The sequence below is a fragment of the Pholcus phalangioides genome, unplaced genomic scaffold (genome assembly GCF_987345545.1).
Source record: "Pholcus phalangioides strain wild (caught in Gottingen) unplaced genomic scaffold, Ppha-v1.0 ptg000009l_1, whole genome shotgun sequence".
NCBI lineage: Eukaryota > Metazoa > Arthropoda > Arachnida > Araneae > Pholcidae > Pholcus > Pholcus phalangioides.
In genome coordinates this window covers 12,646,062-12,663,618 of record NW_028301602.1, presented here as the reverse complement: position 1 = coordinate 12,663,618, position 17,557 = coordinate 12,646,062, and the positions used below count along the sequence as shown (strand labels likewise).

The 17,557-nt window shown below is 39.3% G+C and overlaps 1 non-coding gene across 1 annotated transcript; it reads right to left on the bottom strand.

Annotated features, from left to right (window-relative positions):
- Positions 1 to 9,633: 9,633 nt before the first annotated feature.
- TRNAS-AGA (transfer RNA serine (anticodon AGA)) lies at positions 9,634 to 9,715 on the bottom strand. Its single transcript has one exon. It is a non-coding gene; the product is annotated as a tRNA-Ser (tRNA).
- Between the last annotated feature and the right edge of the window lie 7,842 nt (positions 9,716 to 17,557).

Genomic DNA, 17,557 nt, shown 5'->3' with positions numbered 1-17,557 from the left:
TGAATGCCTTGTTATCCTACTTCAACCATAATTGGGCTCATCATATTCAATTGAGAAAAATTTAGAAAATATCCCTTTCAGACTCGAGCATTCATTTTTTGGAATTTTTAAAATGTTTTTGCATTTCTGATACTAAAACAAAAAATTCATTAAAAACATAAATGTCAGAAAATCTTTTTTTTCTTCAAATTTTCAATTTTTTTTGTGAAGAAATAACTTATTACGTTCAATTTTTTTCTACCAACATGATGCAGAGTGTATTCATGTTCACATACAATTTTTTTCTAGAATTTTATTGCTAAATTTTATTTGACAAATCCCACTTTTCCCAGAGGCACTTTCTCCTGGAAGCATCTTAAAAACCCACTGCTACTAAACCACTCATGCAATGTACCTCGTCCATATTCCTCTGCAGAACTTCTAAAGAATTGGTACATGTTGGAATGTGCGTGAACGTGTTGTGAAAGTAAGTTTGTATCTGTGTAATACTTGTGCTATGTGTAATGCTGGCATCTGCTATAAATTTTTCTAATTATGAGTGAAAGGTACGGAGCACCCGGATATGAACCGAACAGAAGCCCACTGTGTGTGCTGTCCTCTGAGGAAAGACCCTAATAAGTTTATATTCACAATATTTCTAACTGAAAACTTGCACAACCCTTTAAGCCAGGGCTTAACTCCCCGAAGTCAAAAGAAAAAATTCTACAGTGAGAAAAAACAACCCACACATTTTTGGGACCAGGGGCTGAAAGGGCTATAGATCCTAAATATACTGGGAATCTCCAATTTCAAAAACGTGGAGAAGACCGCCAATCATGGCAGGAAATGGGTAAAAAATCGCCAATTAGGGAGAAAGAATTACAGGCTACTGCAAATCACAGTGAATTGAATTTTCTTTCACTTGTTGGATACGACAGATATTTTATATGAGTATTGACATTGACAGTCATAATCTTCGTAATGGAAATACAGATACTAAAAATTTTCATTATCCACGATTTCATTTAATTTTACAGATTCAAGTGAATATCCTAAAAGGAAACACGGAAGGTAACGGGACAATTTTATATAAAAAAGAAAAGGTCGGGACGGACAAAAAGCACGTGATAATACAGTAGTGTCCCATATGATATGAATCACGTGGTCACCCCTAATCCAGGGGTTATGAACGTATGGATCGCGACCCAAACTTGGATCACAGATACTGCTGAGATCGGTCATATAAAACCACGTACAATTTTGTTGGAAACCCATTAGTTGATGAGCCACTGGCTTCAGGGCATCTTAACGACATCGGCAAACTGGGCAGGGAACCAGGCATTTTTTGGGACTCTCTTGAGCTATGGTTTCGTATATTTTTGGAGGAAGTGTTCAAAAATTCGCAACATTTATTGCGGTTTACCGAAAATTCACCACCATGCAGTTCAGAGATACGAAAATTCACCACCAAGAAAATTCCCCGACCACCAATCCATCGACAGAAAATTCACTGCTGGGACCAGGTGATTAAGTGTAGAGCATAGTGAGCAACCTAGTGAGTTGATAGAATGAGTAACTCAGTGAGCAAGTGAGTGACCTAAGAAGTACGTGAGTGACCTAAGAAGTAAGTGAGTGACCTAGTATGTAAATGAGCATCCTAGAGGTCAAGTGAGCAATTTATTGCCGATTCCGAACGGCAGGCTTGTTTTTTACACTCATCGAGATGTTGGTGCGCTAACCCCTCGATGGGGGGACTCCCTGCGGTAGCAATTTTTTTTGTGGTCATGTCGTCGTTTCTGTTGTACCCCTGTGTCAGGAAAGTTTTCTGACAAGGACAAACCGGATATCGAACTCGCGACACCTCTAAACATCCTTTGGTACTTTAGGCGAGTATCTTATCGACCTGGGCTACCGCGCCCACCCCCCGGACACTTATTACAGAACGCACAGGAATGCTGAAAAATATCTACCCAAACAAAAAACAAAAAAATTGAATGAAAAATCCAAAATTAATGAACGTTCATAATTTATGAGAAATATTTGAAATTACATTCGAGCGGATGTAACCATTAGGTTTATTGTTTTTTTTTTTTAAGTTTCGTAAAAGATCTTTTATCAAATTTTCGGAGTGCTATTCCTAAGTGAAAAATAATGCAAAAAGTGATGAAATTTTTTCAAGAATTAATGTAAGAAATAATTGCGTAAAAATTAATCCTAGAACTAAAATAATTATAGAATTGATAAATATTCAAAATTTATGAAAAACATAATTTCCAGAATTTATGAGAGTTTCCAATAATTTGGGACCTTTCTGTTTGATTGAGATCCTTAGCTGAGACCCCGTTGACTGACCTGTTAAGACGTCACTGAATGGTTTTAAAAATTATAAAACTGAACATTATATTATTAAGAAAAATTTAACAATCTTTTAAAATTCGAAATAGACCCATGGGTCGCAAATTTGATCCTGTTGTCAATTTTGGGTCGCGGCTAAAACAAGGTTAAGATCCGTCATCAAAATCATACATTTTTTTCGAACTTAAGAAATTAAATCCATTTTAATGCTCTCATTCATTCAGATCAATTTCTTATGAATTGAGATAATATAAAACACACAGAAAAGGGTCGAATATAACACTTTTCGACCCAAATACATCCAAAATACATGATTATTAGAATTCTAGAATCCTAGAAAATTCTGTATATATTCATGCACACACATATATTACGTTATCGCTGAATATGTATAGGGATATCGAGACGCCGAACGCAAAATGTAATAACAAATGAGGAGCCATAATCCCGATGTGAACGGGGGTTGAAGGAAAGCGCGGGTATTATTATATTGTATAGCGTAGCTCGTTGTGCATTACATACGTTCCGATGTGTGGAACCAGTTCCGATACCTTGGTAATCCGATTTCAACTGTTCCGCAGAATGTAGAGTTTGCTGGGGGGTGAACACAGGGAGAGAGAAAGGTTTTACCTTTACAGAATACCATCGAGAGGTACGTTTCTCTTTACCTAGAATCCAATATTACACGGAGCACAGGAGGAGTTTAAATGGAAATTCTTCGAGAAACGACGACTCTCAGAGAATGTGTTCGGATGCATATGAATGCGTGTGTATGTGTAGTATATGGAATGTAACATTCTTCGTAAATTGATTGGAGATCCGTGAGGGTGAAAGTTACGGAATGAAATTGTGACTTTTCAGCGGCATATGGTTTGCTGTTATATCAGCTGGTTCAGTTGCGAATATCGTGAAGGAATGGCAACTACAGTCAAACTTGGTTATAAAAGCATCGAAGATTACATGAAATTTTTTTTTTTTTCGTTGTAAGCAAGGTGTCGTTACAACCGAGGTTAAAGTTTTCAAAACTTTTCAAGAATGAAAAATATAATTAGAGCAATCAAATAATATACACGAACTTTTCATTTGATTATGATTGGGATGACCATATTTCAGAGAAAAAAAATACTTGGAATTGGGATCATAAATACGAGACATTGCCAATTATCGCCAAAAATGTTGCCAATAGTCAGCGAAATCGCTAATTTTGCATATACAGTCGGCCCCGCTTAAACGGATAACGAATACTCCCGCTTGAACGGATAAAATTCTCCGGCACCAAAATATCTCCCATAGGGACAATTTTAAAGTTCCCCGCTTCATATGATAATTTCAACGACTTTTCGCCCGTTTAATCGAATATTACGCTTTACGTATCAACTGTTAATACACATTAACCACTATATACATAATGTTTTTATTGAATGAAACATTTGAAATCAATGGATATATACAAGTAAGTTCAAGTATTCAAGTTGTCTACAATACGCACATTTTATTATTTTATTTTTGTTCTCTGTTGAGCCAATAGAAGGCGCTAACTTCCATAATGAAAAATAAAAACCTTAGGTGTTGTGAGCATTGTAATACTGAATACAAATTTTAATTTCATTTTTGATGTCTGATTTATTCGAGAAGATTTATTAACATTCATCTTTTATCAGCATTGAACTATACTAATGTTGTAAAATTTCAATTGGATTGCTCCCCGCAGAATCGGATATCGTGCGCTGCAACAGCATCTCCTACAGATAGAAGTTATCCGCATGCTGCTCGTGACGTCAGCAAGTAGTCCATCCTCACTCGGAATATTCAGGAAGAAACGTTCTCCAGTGCCAGTATCATCGTTGCGTGGTAAAGAAACAATCTCGGGCTGAGAATTGTCGAATTCAATGCCCCACATCCAATCACCATGCGGTATTTCCGAGCCAATCACAAAGATTCTACGCCAAAATGAGAAACGGAATTGAATGTTGTTGGTTCAAAATGTGACAAACTTGCAAGGTAGTCTTAATGACGTTACAGATGAACTTGGCAACCCGTGCGGAGGCCTTAGGTCGGAATCGTTGATATCAGATTAAGCGGGGCTGACTGCATTAACTCCTTGACGGAAAAATAAAGCTCTATAGAAAGTCCGCAGTGAATTGCAATCTATTTCATGGGAAAAGAAAAGTTGAGCATGATATATAAAATATGTAAGATGAATATTTATACAATATTCATGATCAAATTATCCTTATAATAGAAATTGGGAATTATGAAAATTATCTCCATCTCCGATTCTAGTATAGATAGTGAATTTTAAAGTAGTTTCACTAAAAAACAGAACATTTTATTTAAAAAAAAGTGATGCAAAACAAAGGCAAAGTACGGGAATGCCCCGTATACGGTTTGCAGCAATAAGCAATTAGCACTGTCAAGCATGTACAAATACAAATACCACGCCACAACAGGCAAATTGCCCAACGAGGTGGCTGACTTAAGAACATCATGGATCCCCGAGCCATTTTTTGGAGGCCTTACCTACTACTACTACACCACACATGCACCCCGCCCACACCCCCCCCCCCGCGGAACCCCCAACTAATCGGTACATGCGGGAATGTGCGTGTACGTGTAGTGAAACCTGACGTGAAGTTTGTTTCTCTGTAATGCTTGTTATGTGTAGCGCTGCCATCTGCCACCAGTTTTTCTAACTATGAGTGAAGTGTTATGATTGAATGATTTATCGTTGTTGGACTGTTGCTCTCTGTGGCGAGACTTTTTAACAGGGAGATCGGCTCGCATTTGCGCCTTGAAGTTGGGAACTTGAAGTTGTAGTAAACGTTTTTTAAATCGTTAGGTATCAATACAATACAATAACAAAAGAACATCCCCTCAGCTCTAGTTCTATTAATTTCTTGGGAAAACACCATACAAAAATGAAACTGTCGTAACATACAAAGACAATGCGTTTCTATCTACAAGAAAGGCTCATTAAACATTACCCTCTACAGGAATCAGCTGGTACCGCCAATTACTGTTGACGTTATAACTGAGTTGTCCGTGGCAATATAAGTCGTTATTTCTGGGTTTGACTGTTCAGGGGTGATCACAGCCTCCGACCCGACAAAGGAGTTTCATTCGGCCAGCGAGAGGTAATTGTAAAAGGCAGGCGAATTGGCAAAGAGGAAAATTGCAGAAGGCAAATCATATTTTCTTAATAAAAACACGAAAAATATGGCATCCATACTGGACATCACCACTAAATTGTGAAAGGCAATTAAAGTTGCCAGCTATCGATAAAATTTCTGAAAAAATCCCCAATTGGGAGGATATTGTTACTACCAATTGTAGTAAATTTTTGTGAAGTAGACATGGCCCCCCACATCGTGGAGAAGCCCCCGACCCAGGCTGGAATCTTTTCCATTCCTCCCAGACCAGACTTTCATGGGTCCATTTATGGTGAATGATTCCGGAAGCCTGAGAAGGAGGACAAAGGGCCGAATTTTCTTGAAACGTATGAGGATGCTTGAAGTGACACCAAAAAAAAGGAGGACGGATGGTAACCCTAACTCAAAACTCACACACTAAGTTTTAATTTATTTTCTTAGTGTCGCCATCTCTTGGAGAGAAACATAGTTACCGAGTTCCGACAATAAGTGCAGTAGATATTACACTTCAGTAAAGGCGGTGCTGCCATCTGCATTTTAAGTTGAAAGAAACCCGTGAAAGGTTGATATCTATTGCAATTTTTAAAATCGTAGCAACCAGGTAATCTGTAAAACATGGACGGAGATATAGGAGGGGGGGGGGGGGGGGAATTGCCGCCCCCAGCATCAAAGGTGGAGTCGACTGATCTAATGTATATATGTATATAAGAATTGACATCATCATCATCGTGCCCCCCACAGACTTCCAAGTCTATCTCTGCCTATGCTATAAAAATATGAAACGCAAGGCCCAGTGCCGTCTTAAAGCATTAACCCTTGCACCGGACCAGGGGGCCTCAAGAGAAAAAAAGGAGGTCTCACAAAAATTATATCTGGTTTAAATTTTCGAGTATTTGCCACGTAGGGCCTCAGAAAATTCACTTTGCCCGTGGGCCCAGCCCGTGATACTCGATGCTAATCAATAGCTATTCAATTTTTGTTATTGCAAATACGGTTCGTGATCAGGGCAGTCTTAAGAGGACCCTGGAACCCATAAGAGGAACCCTGGGTTCGGTTAAAGTGACTTCTTAGGGTTCCTACCAGGGCCATAGTACCTTCGGGGCCCGCCCGGGGACAGACATTTCCTTGGGGGGGGGGGGGGTCCTTACAAAGGAAGACATTATGCAGTATAAGTGTAAATTTTTTTTGGGCCTCCATTCGACTCGGAGTTCCGGCAGTGTCCCCGTTTCCCCAGCCTAATTACGGCCCTGTTTCCTACCTTGATGAGACTTTGCAAACAAATGTCCATGCTTACTCTCGAAAACCAGTGTCGAATTTCATTATCACTCCCATGAACCATATTATAACATAAGTTATGATATGTGCAGGTGGGCTCAATTCAATTCAATTCGCCGACAATAGCCCCGGCAAATCGTCTAGGGACAATTTACTGCCGAATCCCTTTCGGGCGGGGGGGGGGGGGGGCTAATGCGGGTTTTTTATTGTTTATGAAAGATATTTACAAAGCAAGACAAAAAATATGTACACGATATATACATTATAGCCCTGATCACAGTTTGTCCCGGGGATCTCTTGGGCCGTGACTTGGTCGCTCAGTTATTGTTCAATGTGCCGTGTTGCTGCCTGTGCTGCCAGTCTGCTGGATCTTCTCGTAGGAGCAGGTGGGCTGGTGCCCCACGAGAGGGAGCGACGAATTCACCCTTTGACTGCCTTTTCTACGCAAGGGTGCCAAAATTAAATGTTTTCCCTGGCTGTGAAGCCACCAAGTAGAGGCAAGGCCGAAAATGAACTGAGTGACACATTTCTGCATCACTCAAGCTGCCCGCGCCACATTTGCAGTTCACTTAAGTGACCAGTAGCATATTTACAGATCATTTAAGTGACCAGTAGCATATTTACAGATCGCCGTGTCACAATTCAAGAGCAGTTAGGCGCAGGGCTGTGGGTATTGATATAAGTGTATATTGTCTATAAGTGCCCCCCGATTAAAGAGATTTTCCTCCTACACCTATCCAGAAATGTCTGCTTTACAAATTGTTATGCTTAATCTCTAAAATGTTAAGCAGATGTTATTATCGTGAGCAGGCCTGGACATGGCAGGTGCGAAAGGTGAGGTCGCATCGGGCCACAAATGTTTGTGAAAATTTTGATTTTTTTTCCCCCCCTGAAACAAACATTTTGTGGGAAAACAAGCAGCCCCAGTTTCAACCCTATGGGTCCGAGCGGCGGAGTGGTAGATCGTCTTCCACTAAGAAGTTTACCTCCAGACCAATCATGGCCCCTGCTCTATTCCCCTAGGGCAGTGGTTATCGCGGAGCCCTTTTCGGTCTATAATTTCTATGGCGCAGCCCGGCTTGACTCGAGGAGCCCTTTTTGTGAATAGTTTTTATGGTGGAACACTGTAAGCCTCTTTTTTTTTATTTACTTATCAAATTTGCTAATTTATTTTATTTTCCTCGAGGCCAGTCTGTGGCCGCAGAGCTCCTGTGAAGTTCACACGGAGCCCCAAAGGCTCCACGGAGCACCGGTTGATATAAGCTCGTTCGTCTCAGGACACGTGGGCCATGGTGGAAAAACTATGAAGGTTACCGTCAAGATCCACTGGCCCGAATCCGGGCATAGGACTTCAGAACAAGTTCTTTACCTAACGAGCCTAGGACAACACCGATAGATGGCGCCTTCATTTACCACCCTACTCCACTGGTTGGAAATTGCCGTATGGTAACATGACCGGAGTAGGTGTGCGGTACAGTAGTTTCAAGCCCATAACATCAAAGCGCTGATAGCCTTACAATTAGTGAAGGAATTCCGACGAGCGCAGTGCCGTCTTAACGCATGGGCCCACACGGGCACGGCCCAGGGGGCCTCACGAGAAGAAAGGCCTGAGAAAAACGAGAAGTAGTTGAATTTTTCGCGAATTTGCCACGTAAGGCCTCGGAAAAATCGCTTGGCCCGGGAGCCCATGGTTCTCTTAAGACGGCCCTGCCGACGCTCACATGCATGGACTTGTATTGGGATCACAGACAGCCTGATATTTGTTCATCTATAAACCATAGTTTCCATTTATAAACTAATGGGAATACTGTTTTTCAGTGCCACTTCCTCCCCCCCCCCCCCAATATTCCTAATTAGGGCCGAGACTACATATTTGGTCACCTGGAGTTGGAAAAGAGGTAAAAGGGTGAAATTTGTGTACTGTCTGATCTGGCACCTCTGTCTGCCCCTCCCGTCCCCCTAGTTGCAGGCCTTGTTTCCAATATAAAGTACTGTACAATGAAATAATAATAATAATAAAACATGACTTTTTTCCTCAACATTATTTTTTTTTCTCAACATGATTTCGTTCTCCGTCGCACTGCCTGTACAATTTTCGTTACATTTTATATAACTGAGACTGCGAAAATATTTCTGGTCGCAACTCGAAAAGTTCGTAAGTCGGGGAGAATTTTTTTTTTTTAAAGGGCCCGCAATTTTTTTTCACTAGGCCGCGAAATTTCTAAGGCCGGCCCTGATCGTTAGTTAGGACGTGGCACGGAGTGAGTAAAGACGACACTGCTCGAACGTCCCGTGGCACAATCGCAAATTTAGATTATTTCAGTAACGTGCTGCGGTGACCTCATCACCATAGGCGGAGATAGACTTGGAAGTCTGTGGGGGCACGGTCATTATTTCTGAGGGGTGATCACGATGATGGTGATGATGTCAATTCATATATGCATATATACATTAGATCAGTAAACTTCACGTTTAACGCTTTAACGCTGGGGGTGGGGGGGGGGGGAGCGTATCTCCACCCATGCTCATCACTCAATGAAGTGCCCCCCCCCCCAACGACACGTTTTCAAATTAATGAAGAGTTAGTGGCCCCCACTCTCCTAAAAGTTGAACACCTTCGTCCCACACTGCAGATAATTATATGACCTTAATTATATATATATTTTTTTTTTGAGTCTTTGAATAGTTATATGTACTCCCGGATACTAATACAGTGCTTCTCGAAGTGGGCAATGGAATAATCCGGAGGGGAGGGTCGCTATAGTTGCTACTTATTTAACACAGGATCCTATGGGATCACTTGAGTTGGGGGGCGATGCAGCGAAAAGTTTGGGAAACAAACTATTAACTGAAGCGAAAAAAAAAAAGTTTTGTTCGCAGTCGGTAGGATTCGAACCTACGCGGGAAGATCCCAATGGATTTCTAGTCCATCGCCTTAACCACTCGGCCACGACTGCATGTCATATTAGATGGATAACATACATTAATAAAGTAATCATAATTCATAATTAGCTCAATTTCGTTTCCGTAAAAGATGTAATTGGAAAAAATTATTCTGGTGGGATTCTAACCTTTTTTTCTTATGCTAAATATCAATTTCCTTCCTTTTCAGACTCAGTACAGTTCGAAATTCAAGGAAGCGCTACATATTCATGTGGTTATTCGTGCTGCCATCTATATTGCCTAAACGAGACTAATACCGTTTTTAAAGCATCGGAAAAAAAAATGTCATTGTAATTTACAGTTACAGACTTCCTCCATTTTTGGCAGTACCGTCTTAACGCATGCCCCCCCTTCTCCTGGAACGGCCCGGGGGCCTCACAAAAATTAGATCCGGTTGAAATTTTCTAGAATTCGCCTAGTAGGGCCTAAGAAAAACCTCTTGGACCAGGGGCCCCCATGATGCTCTTACAACGGCCCTGCCTTTTGATGCCCTTTCAAGCGACCTCTTATGTTTTAGGGAATTTTTCCTTTCGTCCTCCTTTTCTCAGACCTCATCCGGATTTATTTTCCTTCTTTTTGCTGAGGTGATTCCCCCACCCCCAAAACAATGTGCGTCAACCTAGGCGAGTTAAATCATTACCTCCTAGAGATATAGATACGTATACTGTATCTCTCTAGGAGGTAATGGTTAAATATGGCCCCCTTGCGGTTCTGGGATATTCTGTGGGGGGGGGGGGGGCATGGGTGAAAATCAGATAAAACAGGAGCCATGACAAGAACAGATCCAGAATATGTGGGGGGGGGGGAAGGAATCATCTTAGAACGGTAAACGGGCCACGAAGAACTATGAAGAAATAAAGCTTTCAAGGGAAATATGGTGTGCAAAAATGGAACTATAAAAATCGAGCATATATGACTAAGGAACCAGGAGTATCATAATTCATGTGTCCATAGCAGAAGGCTTCATGTCCATAGACCGCCCACATGTTGAAACCTGGTGATATGATTTTGAAGTGTGAAAATATGCAAACGGGTACTGACAGCTAAGTATGGAGCCCCAAAACATCAATCTGTCCAAGGACCCATGGTGTTGAGACAGCTATGTATAAAACTCAACTTGAAGGAATCTCCGTCAACCCTAGCCCCAAGCATAGGCGGAGATAGACTTGAAAGTCTGGTGGGGGGGAGAGATATGATGATGATAGCTGCGGGAGGGGAGCGGGCAGGATGATGATTATGTCAGCTCATATATACGCATATGTATTAGATCAGTCGGCTCCACCTTCGACGCTGGGGGAAGCAATGCCCCCCCCCCCCGTATCTCCACCCATCAACTCAAGGTAGTAGGCACGGATTTGGTGTGAGGGCCCAGGGCCGCAACTAGGGGGAGCAGGTGGGTCTCGTACCCCTGACGCTAGACCCGAGGGGGCGCAAATTTCATTCTGAAACCTCTCCTTCAACATTACAAGGACTCGTCAAAATGCGCGCTTGCATACCAAGTATGCGGCCCTGTGAGGGCCTATCACCCCTTTCAACCTCACGTACCGGAAGGCAGGGCCGTAACTAGGATTCGTCCGCCCGGAGCAAGAATTATTTTGCAACCCCAACTTCAAAATTCGATAATTTTATATAACGGGTTTTTTTTTTCACCTGAAATTGCCACCCTATTTGGTAGTGTGTTTTTTTTTTCTTAGTATAGTGGCGCCATCTGTTGTGGAAATTAGGAAAAGTAACACTACCAAGAGTCTGCGCAGGCGTCTTCGTTTCTGTCTTCGAATCTGGTAACACTATAACAATTTCTAGCTCTCTTGAAGAGTTCGGGTGTAGGCAGGGCGTAATCCTTATTAGTTCGAGTCATTGGCAAACATAAATTTTCAAGGTTTTTTTTTATAGTGTTCTTTGGCGGCAGAGGTGTACCATTACCTCCTATATACATACCTCCTTGTATATAGGAGGTAGTGGGTGTACGCAGGTGGAGGGGGGAGTCGTACATAAGGGTTGCGCCTAAAATACAGAGGGCAGTTAATTTTAGGGCCCTGGTGGGCCGGTCCTAGAAATTGTGCCGCCTGTGAGGATAATGATATTTTTCCGCCCTTAAGATACGACTCTATCTCAAAAGAGTTTTCTTTCTTCACCTTTATTACACTGATACAGTGGTTCCCAAAGTGTTGGTCAAGACCCCCTTGGGGGGGATGGTAACGTTGAGGATTTAAGATGTCGCGACAGAATTTCGTAAATAAAAACGTCCTGATGAGAGTAAATATATCAAATCTCTTCTTTTTAAGAGGTTGGGGGGGATGGGGGTCCATCCCCCCAATTTTGGAAAAAAATGTCTGCCCTTCAAAGGGTTAACCGAGCTGTTTAGCGCATACATATCATTAAAAAATTCTACATAAAATTTACGGAATTTTCACAAATGTGCTTTTACGCACTTTTATGAGAAAGTACATGAAAATTATTAAATTAATATTTATTCTGAATGCGAAGATGAAATTTGCTTATTGAAAATATAAGAATTGCTCCTCATTTCCTAGTTTTTGAAATCACGATTCCCCGAGTCTGCGACATAAAAAGATAAGTTTTTCTTACCTTTTTATTTCTACGTTGCTGAGAAATTTTCTAGTTCCCTGAGTTCATACGTCTGTGACCAGAGGCGAACGCAGGAGAGAACATGAGGAAGGCCCTTGGCCTCCAGAAAACGATCAACAATTAAAAATATTGAAAGAAAATACCTTTACATTGTATGTTATCCTTATTCATTTCTGTTAATTCGATTAAGCATTGAAAATACTTTTTGAAGGTTACTGGCTCAAAATTTCTCTGAAAGAACTGCTACCTCTTTCTTTCTCTGGAGAGCCTACTCTCCTTGTGATTCCCGAATCCAATGCGCGCCCCGCTAAAGGTTGATCTTGCGTAGGCCAATGCTCGTGACCAGGATGCAGGGTATTGTGATGTGGTAGGTCTTCTCATGATGCATCTTGGGTAAAGCAAATTCTACCAACCGTCATTGTACTGCTTTATCATTGTTTGACGCAGCATAACCTTGATGGTCCTTGCACCAATAAAAAAAACTACCTCCAACCCAATCGGAAGGTGCATGTGCAGCCTCGATTGGTTGATGATACATAATCGTAGCGAATCCATCGGAAAAATACGATACTTTTGGTGAAGTTTTGAGAGCTCTAAAAACACCCACGACAACACATTCTATGATTAAAAAAAATGCTTGTTTTGGTGTCTTATATCACCTCTTAAAGTTTGTCCTATGAATTTGGAATGACCCTATATTATATGCGAGTAAGATATCAATGAACTAGAACCCCATCCCGCCACCTATCACATAAAACTGTTTCAATTCTTCAATTGAAATTACCGACCGGATTTGTTTAATGTGCCGTATAAAAAATATGATATTAGTTATTATTTTATGAACGAAAATATTGGTTAAATAATCAAGTTTGCCTCGAAACTTGACGAGCGTCGTAAAGCAACCTTAGTGAAACTCGCAAGGTGTATACATCCTACTCTTTTCGTGGTTATGATAAAAAACAAGAAAAAAAACCGTGTATATGGATCTGCTGCACTTTGCCATTGCTGGATTTGTGACTCGCCTGCAATGTGTTATCCCCTGTGGTAGTCATGTAGAACACATACTGCTGTAATAAACGATTTGGAGGCATTCTGTTCGTTATTTGCGTATCTTTTCTTTTGACTTGTGTATGACATCACCACCTATCGACTGTTTTATTTAGTTAATTTTTCCTGTCTTTAAAAAATTCCCGTGACCTAGCGATGCTAACCCTGCAAACCGTTTTTATTTCGGTTATTTTTCCGGTTTTTATGAATTTTATAATTGAATTTTTTATTGAGAGTTACTGTATTTTAGAAATTTTAGAAATATATGACATCCATATTTGTTATGGGCATCTTTTTCTAAGCCATCTCGTTGGGCATTTTGCGTGTTGTGACCTTGTATTTGTAAAAATGAATATGCACTACATAATCTTGGCTAAAAAGAATTTGAACGAACTCAAATATTTTTTCACAACAAAAATAAAATTGAAAATTTGAAAAAAATAGACTCGCCGACATTTATATTTTTTAATGCATTTGTTGTTAGTATCAAAAAATGCTTTTGCATTTTGAAAATTTCAAAAAAATAGGTGCTCGGGTCTGAAAGGTTTATCAGATACTCATAAAATGCATTAAAAATACAAATGTCAGCAAATCTTTCAGCGAACCTACTACGCAAATAGCATATCTTACCACAAAATTAGTGGTAAGATATGTTGGCTGCTTCCTCCGTGAAAGTGTTTATGAACATTATAAAGCACATTTAGAATTTTCGAATATTGTTTGTCAGTAACGGAGGTATTACCAAGGGCAGCAGGCTGGCCTACTCAGTAAAAGTACGCCGGCCTACTCTATAAAAAATGTCTATTTTTTTGGGTTTTTTTTATTTCCGCAATCTATAAGTTTACCAGAATAATACAAATTAAACTAAATGAGAAGATCCTAAAAAAAATACTTTATAATTCATATTTATGAAAAGAATCACGAAACACATTTTTTTTTTCAGTGATGGTTTTTTTTTTTCTTTATTAACATGCACATCGTGACTTGATGTTCAAAAAAAATTGCAACATTATAACTTTTCTTCAAAAACAGAGAAATTCGTTTTCACTTTTCATTTTGTATACACAAGTATACGCGTACATATTACATAATTATTCGTACCACCCTTTTCATGCACAGTGCAGTGCTTTAAAAAGAAATCAACAAACATTTCACGCAATATTTCCATCTCTTATAATATATAATACACATAAACACACACACATACAGACACGCACACAAAAGAATTTAGAATTTTTTAATTTTCGGAAATATTTTGATTTTAATTTTCTTCTTCTGTTTTCCTTTCATCATCATCATCGAATGATGATCCATATTCAAATATTCACTATCACAGACTCTACACATAGCAAGAAATTTCACTGGAATGTATTTTGAAAATTTGAAAAAAATACACAAAGGATAAGACAGAATAATCATTGATATATGTGTCAATATAACACAAAAAAATTCCATAAAACATAAAATGAGAAATTAGCTGCCGTTAATCTCACGAAACCCCGTAGATCGAAATTGAAACAGATCAAAACTCCGTAGATTGATTCGATCGAGATACCTGAATGGCTGTCATAATTGTCCCGATAACCAATCACATACGACGATATTTTATTACCTACATTTACTCAACAAAAAAAACTGGTTTCAGCAATTCCACTTTTATGGCACCGGGAAATAAGAAAGCAAACTACATATATATATCAACAATGATTGAAAAACAACTTCCAAAATGATGGGAATGAATTAATAATGTATTGATGGAATTTGTCTAAAAGAAAATAAAATAGTAAGAGTGACTCTTGTGGATCTTGAATAATTTGTAATTTTAACAGAAAAGTGTGTAAAAAGTTATCATCCTGTACTGAGAGGTTTGTAAATACATATACTATAGTAGTATTTTGATTTAAGGTATCCGACTAGCTTTTTGTCGTTTTTCTTTAAAATAGTATGAGTGACCTTTAATATAATTTTTGATAGGGTCCCGCGAAATGATGGAAATACATTTTGGACTGTTTGCGTCATTTTCTATTGAAAAAGTCATTTTTATGTCAAATTTTAAGCAAAATTCATGTAATATTCCAAACACGATTACAAAAAATTCTATGAGTGGAATGCTTTGTTATTTTCACAGTACATTCAGCTAGTAATGGTGCTTAAAAGTTGAAGGATTGTATGATATGCTCATAATTTACACTAAAATCTGTTGATGTACATGCGAACTTTTGGAAATTTCATTCTACATTTCGTTTATAAAACACTGTAATTAGACAAATATATGCGATAGACCTTAGATTTTAATTCATAACATCGGCAATATATAGCAGAATATCATATAAAAATTTCGTAAAGATACAATGAATTTATTTTTAGAAATCATGTTTCAAACTCAAGTGAAATGTCAAATATAGCATTCGTAGTAAAAATCGTATAAAGTTTTTATTCACTGTTTACTTGTATGTAAAAACGAAACATTAGAGAGAACGAAACTTCAGTTCTAAGTGACATATAAACAGAAAAAGATTTTTTGGAAACAAAAAAAAATAAAAAAATAGGGTTTTTCATAAAAAACATAAAGCAAAATATAAAAATAGAATTTTTCTCCCAAAATGACGTTTTCAACGTAGTCGGATACCTTAAAGTTGAAGTTAGAAATGTTGTGATTGGTGGAATATCCCTCACAGAGAGGGTATTTTGAGATATTGTTATCATGGGCGTCGGAAGTGTTTCAGGCCTGTGGGTGCTCGCATTGAATTTTATTTGGGACACTTAGATTTCTGAATTGTCTCGAATAACCCTCTGGCCCATTGTCGTAAGCAGAATCGACCTGGGGGTGCAAAAGGCTTGGGGGAGGCACAAAAAATTTATTTCTTCTCGAGCAATTTTGAGAGTTTTACCGCCCTTCAAAAAGTATTTAAATTAATAGAAATTTGTTAATATAGTATATAAAGGGTATTTTCTTTAGATATTTTAACTTCGTCACTCAAATAATATTTTTTCCTTTAAGTTTTGGTGGGCTTGGTGGGGGCACGGGGGCCCCACAGATCCCTGCGTATGTCTCTGCTCGGGCAAGTAATACAGATTATTGCATAGGTGCTCGAGTACCACAGCACTCCCTGCTCTGACTGTGCCACTGATTGTGATATTGCGGCTTTTTGCATCATGGCCACTGTTCAGTACTCATATCTAAAATCCGTGTATGAATTGATTTAGATTTCTTGGGGAAAAAACTCAAGGAGTCTAAGAACGTACCTACAAAGATATTTTTCATTGTAGAGTGTGCGATCTAATATGAACCGTCAGGTGCACAAACACTATATCTGTACAGTGAAACTTGTACGAAATAGAACTTCAAGACACCGAAGTATTATTCCTTTCTGGACAGTTCTCCGTTTTCTAAAAGTGTACATGAAAGCACAAATCATCGATGGGGCTATCTTTTGATTCCGTGCCCGTCTTAGACAGATTTCACTGTAATAAGACTTCTTACGACCCATTAACGCGCAAGGCAGTAGCCAGAAATTCCTTTCATAGAGAATTTCTGGCTACTGCCATTGCGCTTGGGAGACAATTTGTGTTTCTGAGGGAGGGGGGGGGTGCTTTATTAGCTTGAAGGTGGATAACGAGCTCGCTCTCCTTATTAGCGTCTTAACCTTTACAGTATTTGCTTTTATAATTCGATCGCACATTCTATGACAAAAAATTGTTGTGGTATGTTCTACGGTCCTTTAGAAATCGTGCCACGAGTTCTGAATCACTCTGTATAAAGCTCTACGTGAAACTTTGAGAGTAGATAGAGAGTATATTAAAATGAAACGTGTTCACATGAGGAAAGCGTGACCAGTAACGTCATCTGAAATTTGATGGGTAGTGGTCTGAATTGGTTATTGATAGTCTCATTTTCTTTTGGGGGTGGGGGGAATTTCAAGGCAGTGGGCTCCCGTTTGCTTCGGAAATAACAAGAATGGCAGACTGATATTTGCAAAAAAGTAGCGATTTCTAGAACGAGGAAACAACTGGCGTTTTGGAAAATGTGTATCATGACTGAGGTAAACCCAGTGATGAAGCCCTATTTGCCTTGGTAGGGTATTGATGCCTTCTGACACATCTCATGGCGTTGCCAGTCATATTTTCCTCATTTAAATATGGTTCGTTCCAATCCTCGAAGTTTTACAACTACCAAGTAAAGATCTTGAGGTACATCAAACATTTGTATTTCATGTCCG